This window comes from Dasypus novemcinctus, chromosome X, assembly GCF_030445035.2.
Source record: "Dasypus novemcinctus isolate mDasNov1 chromosome X, mDasNov1.1.hap2, whole genome shotgun sequence".
NCBI classification, from domain to species: Eukaryota; Metazoa; Chordata; class Mammalia; order Cingulata; family Dasypodidae; genus Dasypus; species Dasypus novemcinctus.
The window spans coordinates 13,254,452-13,266,933 of NC_080704.1; the positions used below are offsets into that span (position 1 = coordinate 13,254,452).

Here is a 12,482-nt window from a genome sequence, read left to right on the forward strand (position 1 = left end):
CCATGCACTGGAATGGGAATGAAACAACTTTTTGCAAACAATGTCTACGTACTAAGGTTGTGTTTGCATCTTCCTACTTAGATTAAGGCTGTGTTTGTTTTCTGGAGCTGTAGAGAATGGTGGGGCAAGTCATTCTTTTTTTTTTTTCAGCTCTCCCCAAGGGAGAAGACAGCTCAGCTCAAATAAATCCTATTTCAGTCATCTCATTTGCTGGAAGCCAGTCCTCATGCCGATGGTATCAGAGGAGGAAGAATGGGCAGGGGGAGGAGGGAAGGGATGGAAGAAACATTCCATGGCTTGTGGACAGATAATTCCCACCCCATCTCCAATCCCCTCGTTGAAGCTATCTGCTGGACCTCAGGCCTGAGTTCAGGACTGGCCTTCAGAAAAGCACCCTGGGAAGCCTGAGAACTGACTCCATTCCCTGAACATGAGTTTGTTTGCTCCTCTCGTCTTCCCTGTCACCCCTACCCCCAGTACACACAATCTGTCATCTCTCACACACGACCTTAAGACTGGTGTGGATGAAGAGTCTGATTCGGAGATGCAAAGAGTCTACCTTGAGGATGAAGAGTCTGATTCTGAGATGCAAAGTTAGAGAACCCTCTAGATTTGACAATCAGGGGCTGGTGCTGCCGCCCCATGCATCAGCTGGCACACATTAATCTTTGAAGCAACCACCTTCTTGACTATAAGTCAACATGTAGGCACCTTAGGATACAGGATGGGATGGGCCTCTTGCAGGTAGAAAGAACATATCATATCTGGGGGTAATAAAAGGAATGGCTTTCACTACCTGGGTTTCAAATGAGAGCTGAAGCAATGACCTGAGAAATGAAGCTGGTAGAATTGACCCAAAGATGGCAGTCTGCAGATCCGAACAGGACTTCAGAAGGGCAGGAAATCTAGAGAGAAGACCCTCGGGGCTCCTAAGGAAACCCCTAAAAGCATCTGCTCTGGGCAGCTTCTCAGTTCAAATGTCCTTAGTGGCTTGATTCATGTTAAAAAGGGGGTGATTTTTTTCTAATTTTAGAACAGTGGTTCTCAACTAGGCGAGATATTACCTCCCAGGGGAAATTTGACCACATCTGGAGACATGTTTTGTTGTCACAAGTAGGGGAATGCTCCTCGTATCTAGTGGGAAGAGCTCTGGGGTGCTGCTGAACCTCCCACAATGCACAGCGTGGTCCCCACAACAAAGAATTGATTAGCCTCAAATATCAATAGTGCTGAAATTGAGAAACCCTAGTTTAGAATACAGGACTAACCACTGCCATTGACTGACAATGAAGTGAAAGGATTTTGCTCAAAGCATCTCACTAAATCCTAACGACTCCAAGAGGTGAGTATCATTCTCCCCTCTTTGTGGCTCACAAGATGGAGGGAGGCTGTCTTTGTCAACAAATGAGTGACAAAGCTGAGTCAAGACCTGAGATTGTCTGACCCCAAAGCCTGTACTATTCTATAGTATGCTACATGCATGGCTCAGAAACTCTGTAAATAATTGTGTGTGTGTGTGTGTGTGTGTGTGTGTAGAAAAAGAGGAAAGAGTTTTAAGTTCTAGTGCTCATTTTGGTTAATTTGATTCATTTCTGAAATGTCTCCTTAAAGTCAAGTTTCCCCAAGGAACAGAGCAATGCAGCTGAAAATATATTCTTGCTGTAGATGGCTTACCAACTTTCAAAGCATGAGACAAAAGGAAATCTCCTTAACCCTAAAAACCTCTCAAATGTAACTGATAATTTAGAGTACCACCAGCCTTGGACTCCCAGCAGTCCTTTCCTCATATTTATCTCGGTTGGTTCAAATACTTTCAGTTATGTGGGACGATTATGAAGCCTTAAGAGTTGAAACATACAACTATGAAAGTTGCATTGTCCTTGCAATGGCTAATGCTTAGTAAGAGATGAAGAAAAGTAATGAATGAAATGATAAACATAAATACATGACTACAGGATCTACATTGATCTATTGTTTATTTAGGAGAAAGCAACATATATAAAAGCTTAAAATCCAAGTACGGGGAATGATCTGTTGGCTAGACTTTAGTCACAAGCTACAAATTTGCCATATGTGGGGGCAAGGTGACAAATGTTTAAACCAGGCCAAAAATCTGAGTGGTCTTTAAAATACGACCAAGATTTCAACCAACCCTAAAAGCTGGGTTCTACCTGTCATTTTGAAATAGGCTCCATAACCACTTTACTTCCAAGGCAGAAAAATCTGACACTCAGAACAAGACTCTTTTTAAGTCTTTATTATGTTTGTTGAGGCCTTCTTCTTAATGGAGTTCACTCCAACATCCTTCTTGTTGATTTGCTTCAAGCAAGGGTCAACTCCAGTATCATCAGTTCTCTGGTGGAAATTAATTTCACTCTGAAATCTTGGTCACTCGAATTGTATGATTTATGTCTTGTGCATAAACTAATTCTCCATCAGCCTTTCAGAACCCAGCCTACTAGCACCCAGTGGTAAGAAGATTAAACATTTCAACAAATAGAGGAAATGAAATACTTTATGCCAGGCTTATATAATGCAAGTTTTCCAATAGGGTTGATGTTACTTGGCAAAAACTAAAACACATTATCTCAAACAAACAAACAAAAACTTGGAAGAAATGATCTCATTGTTCTGAATCTCGTTTACCAACCCTCCCCCCGCAAAAAAAAAATTAGATAGTTCATGGTTACATTTCCAGTTCAGTTGGAAATGCATCACATTATAGGACTAGGTAACTTCTCAGGTTTAACTCACCTCACACAACAGCTAGCTATGCCACCCGGGCAAATGCCTTTCCTTCTCTGATTTCCTCATCTATAAAATGAAGAGGGTGGGGAGTTCTACGTGATACAAGAGGTGATTCTTGGCAATTACAAAAGGCCCATGCAAAACAGAAGCCTGAGCAACATGTAAGTCAGGCAGACACGCTGGCTCTAACCTTTATTTCCAGCTGAGATTTGCAGAAAAGTATGCCTTAAACCTTAGCCTGAACAACTCTAATGCGGGGAGAAAATAGTGTTTAGTTCAGAGATTTGCTCAGAAGAAGGCATGAGCTGATCCACAGGTTCTATGGTCATGGCAGATGCTCTGGAGTTTAGGGCCATGTCAGTTGGCCCTACTTTGGAGTTTATGTTTCTTAGTGTGATGGAGTTGGACTCAGATATGACCTTTCTACACATGCTTCTCCTGTTACTTTTACCAGACCCATGGTTGGTGTTTGGGTTGGTATATACTCAGGAGACCTGAATCTCTGAACTGTCCATGTGAAGGCCAGGCCCTGGGCCTCAGCAGACTTGCAGCTTATACCCTCTGGTTTCTTGGATTTACCCTGGCCAGCTGACAGGGAGATGAAGAAGGTCAACCACCACACCAGGGAACCAAGAGTGCCTACAACTGCAAGCAGAAGAATTGCATCCATTATCCATGTGGAATCTAAGCCCCCTCTTGATATAGATGGGGAGTGGACATAACCATCCCAGGGTCCACGGGATGGAGGAATAGAGTATGGATTAGAGTGGGCTTACTAGTGTTCTACTCTGGAACTACTGTGATTAGTAATGGAAGAAATTGTAGCACTGATGTGGAGAAAGTGGCCACGGTAGCTGCTGAGGGTAGGGAGAGGGAAGAAGAGATATGATGTGGGGGTATTTTCAGGACTTGAAGTTGTCCTGGGTGGTAATGCAGGGACAGATGCCGGACATTGTATGTCCTGCCATGGCCCACTGGGTGGACTGGGGGAGAGTGTAAACTACAAAGTAAACCACTATCCATGTGGTCCAGCAGTGCTCCAAAATGTATTCACCAAATGCAATGAATGTGCCACACTGATGAAAGAGGTTGTTGATGTGGGAGGAGTAGGATAAGGGGGGTGGGGGTATATGGGGACCTCATATTTTTTTAATGTAACATTTAAAAAAAACAAAGAAGAAAAAAAAAGGTCGGCCAATGTCAACTCAAGGTAAAGACTCCAAAAAGCAGTCATTTTATTATTCACAGAGTATCGAGCACACAGCGAATGGACACAGAGAACAGACAACGGGTATTTACCATCTATGGTATGTTTCCTCCTAGTTCAAGAAAGTAAAGTGGAACAAAATAATTATAGACTATGTGTTTGTGAAAGGGTGCAAGAATTTACAATTTAGGAAGGTGAATACCGGTGATGCCATTTGCACATACAAGAATGGAGCCATTGCAATTTGCCCTGAAGCTGACCTTCTGTTTTTCATTCTTTTTGAAGTCCTGCCTTCAAAATATTAAAGAAAATATGAAAAATGAGCCTTCTCCTACAGGGAGAATTGACATGAACTATGATTTAAAGGTTATTTCATTGTTTTCTGTGAAAAATCCTGATTTATAGATAGTTTGGGTCTTTGATTTTTACGCTGGAACAATATTTTATTTGTAGTTATATTCCTAATGCCTGGACTTATTGGGTTTGCAATAAAAGATTGCTAACTGTATACACATGTCTTTCTCCATCTAATAAGCTTTGTTTAAATTTTAAAAATTTGTTATATCAATGTCACAAAATGCTCAGTTAACACAAGGTAATAACTACAATAACAATAAATCTGCTTTGGTCACCATGCCCCACACACTGCATTTTTGTTCATCCCTCACTTTTGAGGGATTTGGGATGATGTCCGCTCAGACTGTTTCAGACTGTAAAGGGACAGAGGTATTAGGGGGTGGTGGAATGGAATTGTTTTGCTTGCACTTTTTGCTTTTGGGATGGAGTTGGTCCACCATTGTTATGTTAATTGTCGAGGGCAGGCCTGAGGAACTGGAGAGTAGGAGATGGCCCCAAAGCTGCTGGGTTTTGGGCTCAACCCACTCAATGAGCCTTTTGATCATCATTCTGGGCAGAATTTGATTACAGTGGCAAGAATCTTTACTATCTCTATCTCCAAAATACTATAACGTGTAATAACAGAGTGAGGATTAGGGCAATGTTAAGCCCAAACTCACATCTGTTCTTTCTGGAATTCCACCAGAGTGCTGTCTGGTGTTCAGAAGGTTGCAAAGCAAGTGTTATGGATGTGCATTTGGAAACCACTTTCAGCTAATTCCATTAGTCTTAAGGAATTTACTAATTTTCTTCTTCCCTGACAGGTTTTCTTTTCTCTTCCCCCCCCCCCCTTGATGGCTCACACGTTGCTCTTTGTTTTATTTCCCACAGGCACTCTTTCCATCTCGATGAACTGTCTCAGGCGGCTGCCAGCTTATTTGGTAAACACTTCCCAGCAGCTTCCAAACTTCCCTAAAAAATGACCAAATTCCACCCTCCACCACCACTTCTCTTTTCCAGGTTTACACCCAATGTTCCTCCTTACCTCAAGAAACCCAAGAAAGTTTTGGGGTTGGGGTGACCATCCAATGTTATACACATTGAATGGATTTCTGGTTCCATTTCTCTAGTAAAACAGTCTCAGGAAATGCATGACATGTCTTTGGAAATAAGAAGGGGAAAAGGACAACCTAGTAACTGGATCATAGTAAGTACACAAGCTTTTCCAGTCAGTAAAAGAGGGTTGAACTCTAGAGTAAGCACCCAAGACATTTTTGGAAGAGTAAGGGTTACAAGAAAATCCAGGATGGCTTGGCTTCATGTCCTCTGGGACTATTTGGACATCAGAAAATCTGGCCTGTCAAGAAAACCTAAAAATAGCTAATGGCTCCACATGATGGCATCTAGGTAGTGGCTTTCCAAAGTGACATATCGCACAGTGCTTCCACTACAGTGTGGAAACGGCTGTTTGAATTCCCAAGTGAAGAATGTGCTCTTCCCTTTGTGACAAGCCCTTCTTCCACGCAAGTGGAAGCAGAGGAGGGAATTGAAATGGGGTTCGAGGGAAAATTTTATCTCTTACAAAATCATCACTTCTCAAACTGTCACGGGCCTAAGAATCACCTGGGATCTTGCAGACTCCACAGGTCTAGGATGCAGCCTGGGAGTCTGCATTTCTAACGATCTCCCAAGTGGGGCTGATGCTGAGGGTCCTTGGCCTCCACTCGAAGTAAGATGATAGAGTGTTTCTAAACAGGGTCTGTTCTATAAAGAGATCTGGCAATACAATCCAGTCCCTTCTCTCTGATGAACCACTAGCAATCCTGAGTTTACAGGAGTAGAAACTGAGACACTAAAAGGTCCACATGAGCAAGCATTACAGTGGACCCCTAACAGCATTCCTTATGTTCCTCTTTTTAACAGGGAGAAGGTGTCCCAGTAGAATCTCCTTATGTTTTATTGGCCAGAATGCAGCCACAGGGCCATCTGAGAACTACAAGGGAGGCCGACAAGGAGAGCATCTGGTGTTTCCAGACACTTTTCTGAGAGACACACTGTGACCTTAGGAAGGAGGAGGAAGAGAATGGCTATGTGTCAGGTAACCAGCAATGACAGGCCCACTGCTGGGCTCCACCCCAAAGTGACAAAGCCCCTGAATAACAATTTCACGAATTGTTATTCAATGAAAGATGGAGAACCATGTATCCAACAGTCCTCCCGGCAATGCCCACCAAACAATAACCCGGATTTGGTCTTGAGTGTGCTAAGCAAAGAGAAAGGAGTGATAAATAAGTACATGGGAACCTAGGCTGATGGTGAGAGTTAGATGAACAGATTGGCCATTCTCTGGGGCTTTAGGAATTCTGGACTCACCCTGGTGCACTCAGCACTGGTTCCCACCCTGGGCTGCACACGGGGGTCACCTGGGGAGCTCCACAAAATACTGATGCCTGGGGGCCACCCCAGAGAGTTTGATTTCATTTGCCTGGATTACATTTTGGGCAGTGGAATTTTTCAACTCCTAGGTGAGTCTAATATGCAGCCGGGGCTGGGGGCGGGGAGAGGCACTGCCGTGGAGCTGTGCTTTGTACTCAAATCACCTTCGGGTCTTGTTGAAAGGCAAATTCTGATTCAGTGGGTCTTGAGTGGGGCCCTGAGTTTCAGCATTTCTTACAAGCTGCCCAGGGTCACTGATCCTGCTGGTCCATGGTCCCCACTTTGACAAGCAAGGCCCTAGAACAGAGATACTCAGAGTGTGGTATACAGACCAGTGGCAGTCGGACAACTGTTCATTGCCTTCCCATGACAAGTAGTGAATTTGAGAATCCTTGTTTAAAAACTTTTATAGCAATTTGATATTGCTGAGACACCCAGGTGCTTAATTTTATATTTTACAAAATTAAAACAATTGGGGTAAAAAAAAAAACTGGCCTTTTAATGAAGCAGGCTAGTAAGATAGGGAATCAATGAATGGGTCTGGACCCTGGCAGAGTTCACATGGACAGCAATAACCCCAAGATGGCTGCTGGAGAACCCCCACATGCACACAAGATCCTGCTATCCTATCCAGAACAAAGACTGCTTCTGGAAGCCAGGAGAAAACCTGGATATTCCCCAAGGACTTTATCATTGGGCCCTCATTGGGGATTGCTGGGTGGGGTAATCAATCAAAGCAGCAAACAGCTGGAACCCCTCCCCTGCCATTAGCAAAGGGGGTGGAAAAATTAACAGTTCAAAAAGCCAAACATGAGGTCTAAATGCCCTCTCCCTCTCCACTCTCTGGCCTGTGGACCATCCCTGCTCCTGCACACCTTTCTTGCCGTTTTCCCTCTGCCCCGTGGCCATGCAAGTAAAACCTAGGCATTTATAACCTATAATAGGGAATTGTAGCCTGTAAATCACCCTATTTACCCCTTTTCAGCCCCATCCTCTCTACCTGGGACCCCTGCTTTGTTATTTTCTCCCATCTCTCTTCCCTCCCTACCTGAATAAATTACTTGCCTAACTCATGGTATGCTCTTGAAATTCATTTCTGCTGCAGAGCCAAGAACCTAGACAAATTCAGTAACATTAGTACTGATAATTTAAAAAGCACTACCCTAGAGGGTAACCCCCTTCACTGACCTCTGAGCTTGAGGGCAGGAATCACATTTTATTGACCACTGAATGCCATCGAGGGCACACTTAGGCAATGTTAGTCGAATGAGTGAATGAATAAAATGTTGGCCATCTGGTTGTGGTTAGAAATACAAGGCAGGAAGAGATGAGAGGTGGAGGCGTCTTTGGGACATGGAGCTGCCCTGGATGGTGCTTCAGGGGCAATCACCGGACATTGTAAATCCTCACAGGGCCCAATGGATGGAATGGGGGAGAGTATGGGCCATGATGTGGACCATTGACCATGAGGTGCAGAGGTGCCCAGAGATGTACTTACCAAATGCAATGGATGTGTCATGATGATGGGAATGAGTGTTGCTGGGGGGGGGGAGAGGTGGGGTGGGGGTGGTGGGGTTGAATGGGACCTCATATATATATATTTTTAATGTAATATTATTACAAAGTCAATTAAAAAAATAAATAAATAAAAAGAAATACATTTCCAAAAGAGAAGGCCTAAGTGGATGCGGACTTCAATATGCAGAGAAAGAGGCTGGAAAGTTGGGGGTAGGTTGAAACTGAATTTGGTTTTTCGAACATTTGCTGAGAGTGTCCACACTAAACTTTGGAGAAATGCAGATAGGAAAAAAGGGTCATAGACCAGAGAAAGCTCACTTTACCACCCTGCTACTCAAAGTGTGGTGCAGGGACCTGCAGCACTGGCATCACCTGGGAGCTACTTAGAAATGCAGAATCTCAGCAGGTCCCAGACCTAGGGAATCAGAATCAGCATTTGAATAAAGCAATTAAGGTACATACTAGACTCCTTCTTAAAAGGAAGTTCTCAACTCAGGATGAACATTAGACTGACTTAGGGAGCTTTTAAAAATCCTGATGAGTGGACCACACCCCAGACCAATTAAATCACAATCTGTGGGGGAGGGGCAGGCAACAGTAATTTGTAAAGCCCTCCAGGTGATTTCGGTGTGCAATGAGGGTTGAGAACCACTGTTTTGGAGCTCTAGCAGGTATATGAAGATGAAACGTCTGACTGAGGAATTTGCACTCATTGAATGAGCAATGGACAGAGGGGCCTTGATGGATTTAGAGCAGCAAATTGCATTTTCAGATTACTTATTAGAAAGGTGATTCAAATAATTGTACATTGACTTAATCAAAGAAGGTAGAGACTAGCCATGAGAAAAATCACCTACGAGGCTATCCCAATATTCATCAAGGGATGAAATCTATTTTCTTGTTAAATTCCCCCCTTAGTTTATATGCTGGTAGGTGGCCTGTTGGCAGTTGGACTGATTGGCCAAGGGATGGCTAGATGTAGGTGGTACATCCAACAACTTGATCTGAATATAGGGGAGCCACTAGAGTTTGTCCAAGACAAATTCCTTAGGGGAGGGGAGTGAAGAAATCCAGAAAAACACATAACAACTTATAAAAATGGGGGGGGGGGAGGCGGGGAGAAGCAAGATAAAGGAGCTGGTAAAATGGTTAAAATAAGGAAGAAGGGACTGAGACAAATGGCATGGACAACATCAGGATAACCTGAGTTTGCCCAAATGGGCAGGGTGGTTTGTGAAATGGAATGTGGGTCTAGATGAGGGGTACAAGGTCAGGATGGAAACCATGAGCTAAACTGAGAGAGAGTCATCAAAAGTTCAACTGTGGAACCAACTGTGGAACCAAAGCTGGCTTCTCACCATGTCATTGACAGGTTAATTCTCAGTAAATTAGAAAATGCCATCATTAGAACCTTTCATCCTAATCAGGTGAAGCTGTGCTGTATCTAGATTCAGAGTTAAAAGATTTGAGAAAGAAGAGAATGGATTCCTTTAACTAACACCAGAGTTTCATGTTTCAGAAGATGAGCTATAAGAGAAGATATTGTGGGTGGAATCAAAACCAGGGGAAGTTTATTTGTTAAGTTACGACAATGCTACTAATGAAAATGATAATTATTAGCTGAGAATAATGTTTTCTGAAGAAGGATATGAGGAATTCTTAAAAATGAAAGCTTTATTTATGATGAATCAGGCTTGAAAAATCCAATCTTGAACAACAACAATAACAAAACTTGCTTGGAACAGAATAAAACCCCTAAGAAATACCAGAAACAGTCATTTCCCATTAGAAATGCAGAGCTTTTTCACCCTTGGGGCAATTCACCATTGGACTTACTAAAGCAGATAATGGTTTCCAAAAAGCCAAGTGGGGAGGGGGAAGAGGGGAGCCAGGGAAAGAGCAAGGAGCCAAATGGATTAATAAGGAAAGGAAGAAGAACAGAAAATATCAACATGTGTTGCACAACTAGTTCTTGAAAAAATGTGTCAGCAAGTACCAGGCCAGCTTCAATTGGCAAGTAGCGGGCCAAGCTCCTTGGGGTAAGGGAGGCAGCGATACAGAATCCAGTATGAGTATCAATCTGGGTTTAACCACTTCAGAAAAATATTTCCAGGGCACCAAGTTAGTGATAATGTACTAGATTCACAAGGTACTAAAAATGCAAAAAATCCTGGCAAAAATCTGATTCTGTGCCTAAATATAATCAGTTAGAATTTGCATTTAATATCATCCAGTTCAGTCCTTTGAAAGTAGGAATTTGCTTTTTCATTTCCTCAAAAATAGAAAAAAATACATTCTGGCTTTTTTAGCCTTCCTGGTAGTTGGTCGTGGTGGTGGTGGTATGAATAATACAAAATTAAGCCAAAATCCACCATGTCTACATGAGAATGAAGACACAAACGTGTTTGTGTAATCTCCTCCTCCCATAGATGTCTACATTGAAAAAACTGTCTGATGATAAGTCAAAGTGCACGAAGGAAAACAAGGTGACTGAAGAAGGTGGTGAGGCACACCAAGGGAAGAAGGCTAATCCTTCCAAACTGGTTCATTTAAACAATCTATCAATAAATAAGCATTTATTGAGCAACTACAGTGTGAATGAGTCTGTGCTGGTCTCCATTTGGGAAACCAAAAAGTTTCTGATGGGGTCTGTTTTGAAGGGACTCATACAACCCAGAGGGTGAGATTAAGGACAAACTCAGAAAGGTATCTAGAAATACAAGCCAGTATGTAAAACACGTCCTCTGATGTTAGAAGTAAATTAGTTTGTTCATTCATTCACTCATTCATTCATTTCAAATTCTTCAACAATATTTTAAGAGTTGTGCCTATGTACTGTGTACTGTTCTAGGTTCTGGGGAAATGGCTGTGAAAAAAAAGCATTTGCCCTCATGTAACTTAGATTCAGTGGGGCCGGAGTAGGGGAGAGATAGGTAGTAAATAAATACATACATAAATCATGCATAATATGTAAATATGACAAAGAGAAATAAAACCAGATAAAGGGGCATGGGAGGAAGGCAGGGGAGATGCTCTTTTATACACAGTAGTCAGGGAAAGCCTATCCAAGCAGATAATATTTGAGCAGAGATTTGAGAAAAGTAAAGGGGTAAGCCAAATTGATATTTTGGGGAAAAGCATTCTAAGCAGAAGGAAGAGCATGTGCAGAGATCCTGAGAAGGACTTGTGTATGGGTGCTTCAAGGAAAGCAAAGAAGCCAGTGTCTCCAGGGAGTGAAAAGAGTTGAGGTCAGAGGCATGGGAGAAGAAAACCAGAGTACACAGGCCAAGGAAAGACAAGTGGACAGCATGTTGATAAAGGAGAAGGCCATGGGAGGGTGTTGAGCAAGATGGGTGGCAGGCTCTAAGTTAGGTTTTAAGAGGAAACTGGCAGCTCATGCCATACTTCAATTAACTTTATGAATTGCCTACTCTACCAGATACTAGGCATACAAGGATAACAAAGAAACAGTCCCTACCTTATTGTTATTAAATAACCTTATCATCAAGACCACCAGCAGCAGCACCGCCATCACCATCACCTCATCATCGCCATCATAATCAGCAGCATCAACACCTTCACCACCATCACCACCCATCAGATCACCATCATCATTACCATACCATCACCATCATGACCCCCACATTCATCACCATTATCACCATCACAATGACCATCAGCATCATTATTCTCCAAATATGGTTACTATGTACGTTGGTACTCAGCACACTTTGCCCCGCTGTGGGCCAAAATGCCAACGCCTTTCTTTCCATGAAAGATGGGCATATGAGGTCAGAGTTGCGGGCATATCTGCCTCCATGCAGCTACTAGGGCTTGCAAGGTGATCTGAGTTATGAGCAAGGCCCCAGAGGCCAGTGCCCATGTGAATGCAAATCAGCCAACCTGAACCATACCATGGCACAGACGATCTGACCAGCCAGCACCCAACCGGGCAGCTTTCTGCAACAGGCCCATTCTCTGTGGATAATAGTTTCTCAAAAAGATCAGCATGACCCCCTCTAAACTTACAGTTCCTTCTTTTAGATCTCCCAAGAGGTGAGACTCTTTGAGGACAGAAGGAAAGGAGTTCCTCCAGGACAGGTTATCAGTTACTATTAGGATAACTAACTGTAGTTGTCTTATGGTATGATTCTAGGGCTGCTCTTAATTTCAGGAATTTAATTTAAGGGTCGACATTTCTTCTCCACATGGAGAAATGACTTTGCTTCCACAGTCT

The 12,482-nt window shown here is 42.9% G+C and overlaps 1 protein-coding gene across 1 annotated transcript in view; it reads right to left on the reverse strand.

Annotated features, from left to right (window-relative positions):
* The window catches only part of ARHGAP6 (Rho GTPase activating protein 6), a 535,211-nt gene that overhangs the window by 401,179 nt on the left and 121,550 nt on the right, over window positions 1-12,482 (reverse strand). The window lies entirely within an intron of this gene.